The following is a 13549-nucleotide window of genomic DNA, read 5'->3' as shown; positions in this document are numbered from 1 at the left end:
ATCTGTCGCCGTACCACCTGCCGGCCCGCAGCGCGACATAGCCGGCCCTGCGGCCGCGGGCGTCCTGGAGAAAGGGAGAAGTGCTGAAAAGGAACTGAGGTGCATCGAGTTATCTCTAGGAGTCTGTTGTAGAGACCTCTCCTTCCAGCTTGGGGCAGCGGGGAAGGAGCCACAGAGTGGGACACAAGGCTGATAGTGTGTCCTGTCACTTTCATATTAAACAGTCACCCGGTAAAGAGCCCGGAAAGCAGCCCAGAACCACGGCTGCTTGAGCCCAAGCCCCTGACAAGGCAATCTTTCTGTATTAACTTCGTGTTATGTGCTACTTGGTGGCACTTGATCAACAGGAATAGTGTAGATTTCTTTCAGCATGGATCCGACAGTTGAGATGCTCATCTGGGTTGTCAGAAGCATGTAAGTGCTTCTCAGCAAGTGTCCTCTCCACACAGCCGAAGGCTTTTACAACTTTTCTGACAAAGTTTCCCTAAACTTCTTATTTTAAAGTTCTCAGTGGGAAGTCCAACGTCAGGAATGTAAGCATGCCCTGAAAGGAGGTTTGCCACTGCTGTCTTTCACAGGCATTCTGTGCTGGGATCTGGATTAGACCACACAAGTGAAATGTTCAGGCAAGATATAATAGGGCTGTAGGCACCCAGTGCAATGTCCTGATGCTGACAATTCCTTCAGAATCCTGGGAATTAAAAGGGGTTTAATGGGTCACTATTCAACCTGAGAACACAAGAAATAGTGTAACAGGGCATGCCAAATACCCCCGGTGGACCAGGCAATAGAAGAGTAAGACAAGTGCACAGTAATCTTTCCCTGGTTCACCTTCCCAGGCTCCAGAGCACTGCAGCTCTGGAATTTCCAGAGTCAGCTGTGTTGATACATCTGAGTGCCTGTGCCTTGTCAGATCCCTAGTTTAAACAGGTGAGGGATTTGGTGTCCTATTTGGGAAATGTGAAATAGCACTGTAACTGCAGTATATGAGTTGTGCTGTGTAATCCTAGTCTGGCCAATATAAAGTCACTATGGAGAAATGTCACCAGCTACTGAGTTGAGACTCACTGCAAGGACTGTAGCAGCTGGAGAAACAAAGCTGTAGTTTGTCTTTTTCCTAGTCATGTGTTCTTGGTTCCTCCCCTGTGTTGGTGTTTGTAAAGGATGGATTTGCCTGAAAATTTACAAGGGAATAACAAGTTTTCCTTGGTAGATATATATCCTGAAAAGACAGATCGGTTCCTTGATCCAGTTAGTCATGTGTCCCGAGGAGCACTACTGTTGTCACAATGTGGTAACAAGGGCATGTAGCTAAGACTGGAACTATGGTTTCAGTGGAAACCTATGCTTCGATGGAAATACCACAGCGGTATGAGACTATAATGTCTGTCACCATATCCAGATCACCTTGGCTATCTGAGGTCACATCAATTCCCACTAATCTGCCAGAGGGCTCTGAAGTACAGAAGTGGGATCTTAACATTTGCTTCACCTGAAACAAGGCTGGTACACACTGGCATTAATAGCTCCTTTTTGACAAAAAGACAAAGTCTGAAGTTTTTTCTTTAATATCATTATCACAAAGATTTTCTTAAATCACTGTTTGATGTTTGACACAGAAGAGGCATTGCACAGAAACAAGCACAAGGAAGTAACAATTTTATGTCTATTGAAGATGCCTAAACTTCTGAATTTTGGTGTTCTTCAGAGTCTTACTAAAATGGTTTTGATTATAAAAGTGCTATCCAAATCATAAGATGGTCAGGATAATAATAGGGAAGTTTATTTGTTAGCATATGCAGTAAGTAACTTTTTCCTTTTTGTTAGTTATGTTTATTCCTGTACTTGAGTGTAATTTTTTTCCAGTATATATTAGGATTTGTATCTAATGAAGGCTGTGATTGTTTTGGTAGAGGCAGTCTATTGCCCCTTTCCAAATTTTAATAAGACTCTTGTAACTGAATGATAAATGAAATTTATAAAAGGAAATATTTTAGTAGACTTTGCTACAGCATTTTCAGTGTGAATTCTGGGTCTTGTTTTGGTTTTCTGTCTTTATTGTCTTTCCCAATAGATTTGCTTCTTCATTGATTTAACAATGCTCTTTCACTTATGCTCGTTTATTAATGTAGTTATAATCTCTATGGAATTCTCAGTTAACTGTCTTCATAGTTCCATACTGGCATGCAAACATTTTCTCCTGTTGTGATGTAGCCAGGAAGGCCTGTCCTGGTTTTGACTATAATTGTCCCTCTAACATTGGAAATGCACATGTTTATTTACACACAGTTTTTATCACTGAAGTCTGTAGTTACAGTGAGGTGACATTTCAGACGCTAAAGACATTTCCAACAGCTGACGAGTGAAAACTTTTTTTGCTGGGCAATATTACGACTTCATTGTCTTGCTGCGGATCTTCATTGATCCAAGCTTCATCTTACATTACATTATTCTTCTCCCCCATCAGCATGTTCTTCAAAATAACCATATTTTTATAAGATAATTATAATAATAATTAGTCCATTACAAGATGAATCTTATTCCATATAGAATAAGAGTGAATATCATTACTTCCTTCAGAAATAAGTGAAAACTTCATTTCTTCAGCTCTGTTTGCTTCCAGTAATCTCCATTCCTATACACCCATAGGTAGCTAAAAAAAAGGGCAGAAATCACACTCCTAAAGTTGGATTTGCTTCTAACTTTGAGGATACGTGTGAAAGTTGTTCCTAGCAAAATGGACTTTGACTTCTGAATATGCCAGTGTTACCTGTTTGTAAGTCTCAGTCTACGTAGCTCTATTCAACCAACATACTATGCCCAAGTCAAATAAAACCATATTTCTTTGTGATGGCTAGAGTTTATGGATAGTCTGCTATTAAGAAGCATTACTGTAAGAACTCATAACTCCCTTGCCTTACTTACTAGTGTTTTTTATTACAGTGTGGACAGCTCCCACTTTACATTCATCAGCAAGTCTTTATAGCAGTATGAATATATCTCTTAATTTCTTTAAGCTTTGAAGAATTTCTGTTCATTTCTCATAAATGAGAAAGTAAACCATACTCTCTTTAAATATTCATAATCTGAGAAGCTTTTCTTTCTGGCTGCTGAAACAGCTGACACAGTAGACGTAGTCTGTGGATGGCCAGGAACATGCTAGATACACAACTATTTTAAACTGAATTACAAGACTGCCAAGTTTGAGGTACTGGGGCTTTCCTAGCCATTGCCATAGAAGAAAACAGATTTGCAGTAATAGGTTTTGCTATTCAGAAAGTTGCAGACTGCTGATTCTTTTCGTGTTTTGGTAGGCTTTGTTAAGAAGAAGTAAATATTGGGAATTCTGTTCTGTTAAATGCTTTCAGACATCATTAAGGAGTTGATTCTGAAAATGGTTTGTTGATGTCTTTGTCCATTTCTAGCCCATATTCTGATCTGGTAAATCTGCAGATAGACACTAGACATGGAATCTCTATGTTCTCTATGCATAGCATAATGAGCAATATGATGATCAAATTATTTCATGCTCTCAGTGATTTTAAAATTACAAAATTTCTTGAGTGTTGTTTGTTATTTCATGTGCTTACTCTAATAGCAGCGATTAGCAAACATGATAATACCCCTGCAAAATCATTGTGCAAAATGATGTCATGGTTTCAGCCACTCTTTTCAGATTTTCTGTTCTGCCTCCATGGTTTGCTATCTTAATATATTTCTGAATTATGACTGGTACCTCTGTGGTTTTTGATTTTTGCTTTTTTTCTTCAGTGAGAAATATTAAAACCTGTATTTGGTTTGCCAGTTATTGATGACACGATTCAAGATGTTTCCTTGCATGCAGAGCACACAAGAGCTTTTTTTAAGAATCATCTTACAAGATGTTCAAGTGATTCTTGGGTCAGAGAAAACAAGAAAAACTTTGTAAAACCTGGGCAGCTCCCTTAGGCCTTTGAAATAGATTTATATGTCCCAATTGCCATTTTAAGCTATCAGGACTAAGCTAGTGCATATGTGCTGCCTTATCAGACTATCATATACCTGACCATAAATACTAAGATTTAAAATTTGACTGTATTCTAAGGGAAGACTGTACAGAAAACAGAAGCAGGACATGATCTCCTCCAGTAGGGTGAGTGGCTAAAGAGATATACTAATTATTTATAGCAAGGTATATTAAATTGCTGTAGCCCTGATTGAAAGTGGTATCAAAGCAGTAACTGAAGTCGGATTGTTATCTTCATCCAACAGGAATGAAGTCTTGCCACCAAGAGGAAGCTCCACTTAAATAACACTTATATTAAAAATTAACTCCTTGTATCAGAAAAAAAAATAAAGGAAAACATGAGCTACTGTTTTTGTTCATGTAAAACCTTCCTCTGGATCTCAATCTACAAAATTGTTCCAATATCCACTTATTTTTTAAGAGACTGGATACATTTGATGTCTTTCGGCAGTCCCTCCTTTCACATTTCCATGTCAATTAGGCCTACTCCACCCTCCACTCCACTGGATTTGCTAACTATTTCTTGATGAGAAAGAAAATGTGCTTGGAACTGTCTCAGTCCCATTGGACAGTCATACTGACAGCCCAGCACATAGTGACAGTAGGAGAACCCCTTTAAGAAAGGTAGTGAGACCTGGCAGAGAGCCACCAAACCCAATACTGTCTAGATTTACAGTAGAGCTAATCTGCCGAGATCAGTAATTACCTCCTGCAGGTGGGTGGCTTGTCTGGCCAGTAGTCATGTCTGAGCATAGAGCAGTATTTGAAGTTTGCATGATCTAAATGAGCGGGTAGGTAGTTTTAAGTACTCTGGAAAGTAGTCATTTTCTCAAATATTCCTGTCATTACAAACATTTAAAAAATAATAACCAGGCAGATACAATGATAAGGTAAAAATGCATGTTACAAAATTTGAGATTATACTTTTGTTTTCCCTACCATCACATGGAGGGGATTATCATCCTGAAATTATTAAGAATTCTCTCACTGACTTTGGTACGAACAAGGCTCTACTAGCAGCGAGTATGTGAACTGCTTCTAATGGCAGATGATCTAGGATGATAAACTGGTGCAACACTAGGATGGATTCAGTAATTTTCCTGGTGAACACAAAAGAGAGACACTGGGCAACATTCTTTCCACACCTATTTCCACTTTCTTTCAATATTTACTTTAGATGAGTGCATTGAGTCATTCTAAAATACTATCAGCTGAAACATCAGCACTATGCTGATGATATGCAATCGTTTGTCTTGTTTTCTACCACTGCAGAGATGGTGGTTTCTCTTGATGACGTACAGTTAGCACAAACTAATGCCAGATGAAGTAAATGTGCCTCTGGCCAAGGCATTGTTTGCACTCTCTGTTGGAGACACAAAGTCCTAAGTCATTTCCTCTATTAATTAGACTGTTGCAGAGCCTGTGGGCCTTGCTAAGACTGTTTACCTTGTAGCCTAGGAATACCAATATTTGAAAATTTTAGTCTTTTGGCTTATATTTTCTTTGACATTTTGCCTATCCTTCTTGAGATCCTATGTTCCTGACTGTTTCTCCATGGCATGTATGGCTGTGAGTATATTAGATCAACTAGTACAATAGAATCATAGACTAGTTTGGGTTGCAAGAGACCTCTAAAGTTCATCTAGTCCAACCCCCTGCAATGAGCAGGGGCATTTACAACTGGATCAGCTTGATCAGAATCACACCTAGCCTGTCTTTGTATGTTTCCAGGGATGGAGCATCTACCACCCCTCTGGGTAACCTGTCCAGTGTTTCACCACCCTCATTGTAAAAACATTTTTCTTTGTATCTAATCTAAATTTGTCCTTATCTACTTTAAAACCTTTATCCGTTGTCCTATCACTACAGGCCCTACTAAAAAGTCTGTCTCCATCTTTCTTATAAGCCTCCTTTAAGTATTGAAATGCTGTAGGGAGGTTTCTCTTTTCCAGGCTGAACAACCCCAACTCTCAGCCGTTCCTTATAGCAGAGGTTTTCCATCTCTCTGATAATTTTTGTGGCCCTCCTCTGGACGTGCTTTAACAGTTCCATGTCTTTCCTGCAATGAGAACTCCAGAGCTGCACACAGTTCTCTGGGTGGGGTCACACAAAAGCAGAGTATAGGGGCAAGATCACCTCCCTCGACCTGCTGGTCACACTTCTTTGTATGCAGCACAAGGTACAATAGACCTTCTGGGGTGTGAGCGCACCTTGCCTGTTCATGTCCAATCTTTCATCCCCCAGTACCTCCAACTCCTTCTCATCAGGTAAGATCTCAATCCCTTCATCCCTCCACCTGTATTGATATCAGGAGTAGCCCACATCCAGGTGTGGGACCTTGCACTTGGCCTTGTTTATTCTCATGAGGTCACATGAGCCCACTTCTCCAGCTTGTCCAGGTCCCTCTGGATGGCATGCCTTCCCTCATGAGTGTCAACTGCATCATTCAGCTTGGTGTTATCTGCACACTTGCTGAGGATGCCCTTGGCACAATGTGTCATTGATGAAGATATTAAACAGCAGTGGTCTCAATATGGACCCCTGAGGGATACAACTGGTCACTGATCTCCACCCAGATGTTGAGCCATTAACCACTACTCTCAGGATGTGATGATCCTATCTGTTCCTATCATTTGAATATCAGGTTCCCTCAAATAGAAACTTGTATGCTTCTTGTTGCCATTTTACAGTCTTAGTCGATTTCCGAATAAATTAAGAAAAGGCTCAAACTGTTGTTAGATGATTCTACTTTCTGATGTAGGCATCACCAGGCCAGTTAAGGCCTTCTGAGACATGTCAGAGCTGGGGTGGAAGAATGGGAGGACTTATGACAAGGGATTCCTCCTACTCATGGGCTCCCACTTGTGGGAGAGGAATTCATTCAGACAGGCTTTTCTCCTGAGTCACTCACAGATGACTCAGTTTCTACCCATAAATTGCTATTAAAAAATAGTAGCAAGAAGAGACATGGGAAATTTTATCCCAAAATGGCTCCTTGAGGCCAGTTAGGGATTTTATTACTAATTGTTTGCAGAAAGCACTCTGTGATGTGACAGAATATAACTAACATAGATCCTTACTCTTCAGTGCTTACTGTTTAAATAGAAATGTGCAAGAAGGGTAGGAGGACTTGCAGTGAAACCTGAAGCAGTTGCTTTGTTTCCTTCTAGCATTTAAGACTGTCAGTGCTCAGCTCCTTGCACTTAGTTTCCAGCAGAATAAGACCTTCATAGCCACACACAAACCCAGCTGTGTGCTATGTCTCAGCATAAGCTGGAGGTCTCCACTGCTTCAGGTTAGTTCCAAATGACTCTACAGTGCACTCACTGCTCTTATAAATGAGAGGAAATTCAATAAACAAACAAAGGACATTCTGACCTCACTGTATCTTTTTACTTGTTCTGTCAGGCACGTATTTAAAGTGCCTGTCCATTTTCAATAGATTTCCAGCTACTAAATAAATAATTACATTTATCATTGTATTTTTTTGTGTAACTATGCTTTTTCACAGTGCATTAACTCGAGCTAAAAATAACAGGCATTTGTCACAGGCTATACATCAGCCATTGAAAAAATGTTTATTTGCATAATAGATACTGCATACCCCTATATATGATGAGAAGAAGCTTTAAAAAAAGGTCTTAAAACTCGGTCGTCTCATCGCTTGTCCAGAACTAAAAATCTGACAGCAAAAATCCAACTCTGTAGGGTAGCAATGTATATATGAGTCTTTTATTATCTTCAGCCTATGATTAGCTCTCTCACATTTAACAGTGGTACATTTGATTATTTTCAGTATTATAGTTCTGATTCACTAAGTGCTACCATTTGGACAATGATGTTGAAATTGTTAGCAAGTGTAGCTTCCTTATATTCCTGGCGTTTGATCCACTGCTTGGACAAGCCGTGCTTTGCACAAGACACCATGTGTCTGTTTCGGCAGGGATAGGTTTGCTCCTTGTTTTTATTAGTGCAGTGTCCAGTTTGCCACACTTGCTACAAGTCTGAGACATCTAACCGAGCAGCCAGTGCCTCATAGTACTCCCTGGCCCGGCTGTATTTCTGCTCCGCTGATCCAGTCAGTTGTTCATGACAGTGCTTGATCAGCTCTCAGACCCCTTTGATTGTATTAGATAATGTACTCCAATTTCAGGTGTGCAGAGATTTGAAAATTAAGTAATCTAATTGTTATGCCACTGTGCTTGAGTTTATAAGCAGTACTTTTGTTGAGAGGAAAAATGTTTGTGTCATGCTGCACCTATTTTTGTTCTAATAGAAGCAGGATAGAGACACAGGGAATTTATATGACAACACAGTAAAGCCTTCAGACTGGTGTTTGGGTTTCATTTTTACAGAGGCAATGTATTGTTATACTGCAGTTACACAAAGTATAGTTGTTCACTACATTTTGGGAGAACATAATGAGCTATAGTAGTTGAAAACATGAGATTTTTTTTCTTCCTATGTTTTTTCACGGGGTTAACAAATTAACTCTCATTATTTTTCACCAAATTTTTCTTTAGTAATGAATAAACCAATGAAGCTTCAATTATTTTCATGTCAGATTAACCTGAGGCCCACTTATACAGAAAGAGTATAAAGCTCATACTAAATAAAACATGTGATGTTGTATTTTTCTTGCTAGAGTTCAGACACATCAAAACATTTTTTCTTCCCCAAAGACCTTCTGCCATCACTTACTGTTTTTTCTGACCTTTTGTCTTCCAGCTTTAATTCTGCTCTTCTGGAGTCTTCTACCATTGCAATAAACTTGGACAGCATGGTTAAGCAGTGTCCATGGAAGGCTGAACTGAGATTCCACTTTTTCTTAATTTGTGTTTTCTCTAATTCAGTATATGGAACTATCAAAGTAGCTGCAAGCTGATTATTCCTTTCCTTTTCTAGTATAGAAGTCACATGTAATTCTATCAGTTGAAAACATCCATATGGCCAGCAGATGCACTTAAAAGGTATTTAATCAATTGTGTAAATTCACCTCACTAGACAGTTCTTTAGTGTTTTTAATCTAATCAATATAGATTATTTGAAGTAGTATCATGCCTACCTGGAGTAAATTTGAGCTGGATTAACAAAAGTACTTCATTCAAGTTTAAGTTTTGGTTATCATTCAACTATCATCTTCAAAACCCCCCAGTACAGCTTCTGCTTTAATGTTGATAAGCCTTATATAATGTACCTAGAGTTCTGTTTCACAGTATGTAAAAGGTCACTGAAAATTCTGTTTCTCCTACTGCTTTTTGTCCCAAGTCCCACTGCCATTGCAAAATTAGAGATATGTAATAAATTCTGCTCAAAATTTTATTTTTGTGGTTTAACATATCAAAAATGATGAAATCATCCCTTGAATTCATCTTGGCAAACTAGAACTTGCTTGACAAGAATCAGAAAGTGCATACTAATCACCCAGATTCCAAGAGCCAACATTCTTAGCTAGATTTGTATTTGTTAAAATCTACATCCAAGCTCTTTTCCCCCCTTTTTTTCTGCCTTATAGAAACACCAGGTATAATTTGTTCCTATCCCATTTACATTTGGTCAAAAGAGTCAAAGAGTCCAGAAGTTTAGTATCAGAAATGTGTCCTTTTGCCATTATTCTTAGTCTTAGGTAATTTGCAATCTCTTTCTTGTTTCATTTTCTAAAAGATGTTAAATAGAACCAGAAATAAGGTCCTTTATTGTGACTTGGAAGCCTATTAGCTCATCTGTGTATTGTGTATAATGTTGATTTTGTGTTTTTCTCATTCTTCCATTGAAATGTCAGTAGGTATCTGATCACAGAAATACCTTGAGGAGTTCAGTATATGTATACTGGTACTGACGTACTCAGACAAATGCATTATAGCCTAAAGTGTCATCAGAAAGTTTTCCAAAGTGTGTTCTGTCAGCTTGAACTATTGCTGGTTGTTCTTGCAGAAACAGAGGCACTAGTCAGGCCACCACCAGATCTGGTGACTACTCTGATTTGCAGTGTGTGTATGTGTGAAGAGGGGGATCACATGACTGCACAGCCTGTGATGCTGTTTTCCATTTGGTTACTGTGGTTCTTCTCCTTTTCACTTCATTCGTTAACTGAGACCTGAACCTGCCTTTCCCATATATTTTCCAGTGCTTGCCATCAGCCTGGGAAGCCTGTAATTAAGTAGGTCATCTTATTCACCTTTTAAATACTGTTACATCATTAACTCTCTTCTAGTTCTATGAAATTTCCTCAGCACTTCAGAAGTTGTTAGAAAACAAATGTAATGATTAACATTGCTGACTATCACATCTTTCATTTATTTTTCTAATAATTCTTCAACCTGACATTTAAAAATAAATGTTTAATTTATGTTGCTGCTGTTTACTATCCTTTCATATTATTGATTTAGTGGAAAGTATTTCAATGTTACATAATGTGAAAACCACTGTTCTTGTTTTCCAAATATGCAATAGAAACACTGTTGCTGTTCCACATTCTTTTAGGCAATTCTGTTTTCCACATCTACTAGTAAGCAGTGCTAGTATCTGCACTATCGTTATCTCTGATTAACTTAAGATTCTTGCTTTCCATGGGATATGTATTTTTGCTTTTCTTTCTTCTAAGTTCTTAAGTTATGTAACTCTTCAGTTGCACACTAACTGTTGTTAGGTTCATTTTCTTCTCCATTGTTTCATGCTTTAGTGTGCTGCTTCCTCTTCTTTTAGACAGTAAGAAACAAGCTGGAGACACAGATAATGAATAGACCTGAAGTGGTATAGCTGAAAGGGGTTGTCAAAACCTTGACTGTGAAATTTCAAAGGCAGGAATCTTTTGTTCCGAGGATGTTTTTTGCAGGTGTACTGGATCTGGCCCAGGATTAAGTTAATTTTCTTCACAGAAGTGATAATTGTGCTGTGTTTTTGGGTATGTGGCTAAAACAATGTTGAAAACATGCCGATGTTTTGGCTGTTGCTGAGCAGTGCTTGTACAGAATCAAGGTTGTTTCCTTCCCACCCTGCCCACACTCCCACCCCAGCGAGCAGGCTGAAGATGGGCAAGAATGTGGGGGGAGACACAGACAGGATAGCTGACCCCAGCTGACCAAAGGGACAGTCCATACTGTACGACATCATGCCCAGCAATAAACCTGGGTAGACAAAAAGGGTGGGATTGGGGTTGGCTTCAAAGAGCCAAAGAATGACCAGGCATCAGTCTGCTTGGGGGCTTCAGTGAGTGATTGCCTCAACATCACTTTCTTTTTTTTTCCCTGTTTTTATCCTCACTTATTACATTTTATTAATTCTCACTTTTTCCCTTCACTTATTAAGCCATCTTTATCCTGACACATGAGTTTTCTCTCCTATTCTCTCTCCCTGGGGAGGAGGTGGAAGAAGTGAGCTAACAGTTGTGTGGGTGCTTACCTGCTGGCCAGGGTCAACCCATGCCACCAGGATGCAAGAAAAATACATTAGAAACAATCCCCAAGGGAAGGAAGTGCTTTTTCCAAGAAGCAAGCCAGGAAAGAGTCATTTGTGAAACCACAAATGAAAGGAGTGGGAGGACAGGCTGAGGGAGCTGGGACTGTATAACCTTAAGAGGAGGCTCAAGGGAGAGTATCTTACTGATGTGCCTAAAAGCCTGCTAGGAGGAGTGAAGATGGAGCCAGACTCACCTCAGTGCTTTCCAGTGAAAGGATAAGAAGCAATGGGCACAAACTGAAATACAGGAATATCCATTTAGCTTATTAAGAAACCTTTTTACTGTGGGGGTGATCAAACATTGGAACAGGTTGCTCAGAGGAGTTGTGGAGTCTCCAACCTTGGACACATAGGAAACCCAATTGAACACAACCCTGCTCTGAGCAGAGCCATGGGCTAGAGAATCTCCCAGCCTCAGCTATGTTGTGATTCTGTGAAAAGTCATGGGTCTTAACTGACCCACAGTTTTGTGGATCAAGCAGCCAAGCACATAGTCAGTATAGATAACATGGAATATCAGAGACCATTCTCAGACAAAGGTGCAGCATTTTTTTCTCAGTCTCTAGCATTACCTTTCAGCTCTGGATACACAAGATTTTATGATGAATTGTATTTTATTTTACTTTTTAATAGATTACATGAGTCTTTTTAGTTTGGACCTTGAGCTTTTTCACTGGCAAAACTAGTGCTTCTGCTTTGGCATAGAAAAGCATGGAAACCTGTCTCTTAGTACAGCTTCGTTATTTTGGAACATACTGTAACTTGGCGCATGTTCCTGCACCAGAGTTGTCTGAGACAGCAGAGTCTTGTATGAGAACTTTCCAGTTACAGACTAATGTGCAGAAGGCTGATTCCTTATATCTGAGCATAAAATGACTCTACAGAAATGGATCCTGAAGTAGCAGTTTCTGCTGGACACTGAATGTAAAACAATAGACTTTACACAAGTGCTGTTTCGTAATAGGAGTGTTGGTAAAATAGTTCCATTCACGAGTATCAAAGCTAGTGTTTCAAGGTGACTCATTGCCCTGATTCAATGTGCTTTTTAGGTTCAACTTACTCATTTTACTGCTGGCCTTTTCACTTGCTGACAGTTTCATAGGTAAGAGTTTGTTTGTATCTTTCTTCTCCTGGCAGTTCCTGGTTGAGTGAGCCCAATCAGTGTTGTTGGCTTAGGTTATTTGTTAGCTGTTGCTGTTCAGGTATGTATTTAACCAACTAAATCTTGATTGCTTAATTTAAAGAAAAATGGAATAGGGGTGGTCCAGCTTTTTAATATATGAGTGAAATATTACACTTGTTTTTGGAAAAATAATAGCTTCCTTTAAGAGATGAATTGCAACATGAAATTGGGGGAGGTGTAAGATGCACTTACGCTTTTGGTTACTTTACTAGAAAAGTGCATGGTTTTATTTGATTGACTTTGTGGCTTCAAAAACTTGCTCTCTGATTTACTCTCTGAGAAGATGCTAATGAATGCTTTACAGTTGTAGCATGAGGTTCCATCAGAGCTGAAGAGGTTTTTTTTAGCGTGTAGGTGCAGGAAGAATGTGATCTCTTTTGTGGTGGGTGCTGCCTCCTTCTCTGTGAATTCTCATTTGTTGAACAGGAGTCTGAGCTCTGTGAGTGTGACAGTGCACACAGAACTGTTGCATGAACAGGCAGTGCTGTACACTGGATTCCTATACTCTCTCATTGCACATGATGATTTTTTCTCTCTGAATATTTTAATTTTCTGCTTACTGTACAGATAGATGGGGGAAAGGGGTAGTGTTAAATACTGAATGTTACATACTTCTATCTAAAACTGGGGGTCTTATAGGTTATTCCACTGAGGAAGATAACGTGATTATGTCAGATACCTTCAATTCAGGTGTTTACAAAAATATATAAAACTGTATTTCCATCAGTACAGAAGTGATTTACAAATTTTCATCTGGTGATTGTTGTGATTGTGCTGGCCTAGTTCCAACCTCCCTGCCATGGGGCTGTCTGGCAACTTCGTTTATTTTACCTATTATCTTTAGCAATGATGAGAACTAGAAGATATTGCATTAAGAGACAACCATAATGCAATGCTAAGAG

This window comes from Melopsittacus undulatus, chromosome 5 (assembly GCF_012275295.1).
Source record: "Melopsittacus undulatus isolate bMelUnd1 chromosome 5, bMelUnd1.mat.Z, whole genome shotgun sequence".
Taxonomy (NCBI): Eukaryota; Metazoa; Chordata; class Aves; order Psittaciformes; family Psittaculidae; genus Melopsittacus; species Melopsittacus undulatus.
Note: the sequence above shows the minus strand (reverse complement) of the source record.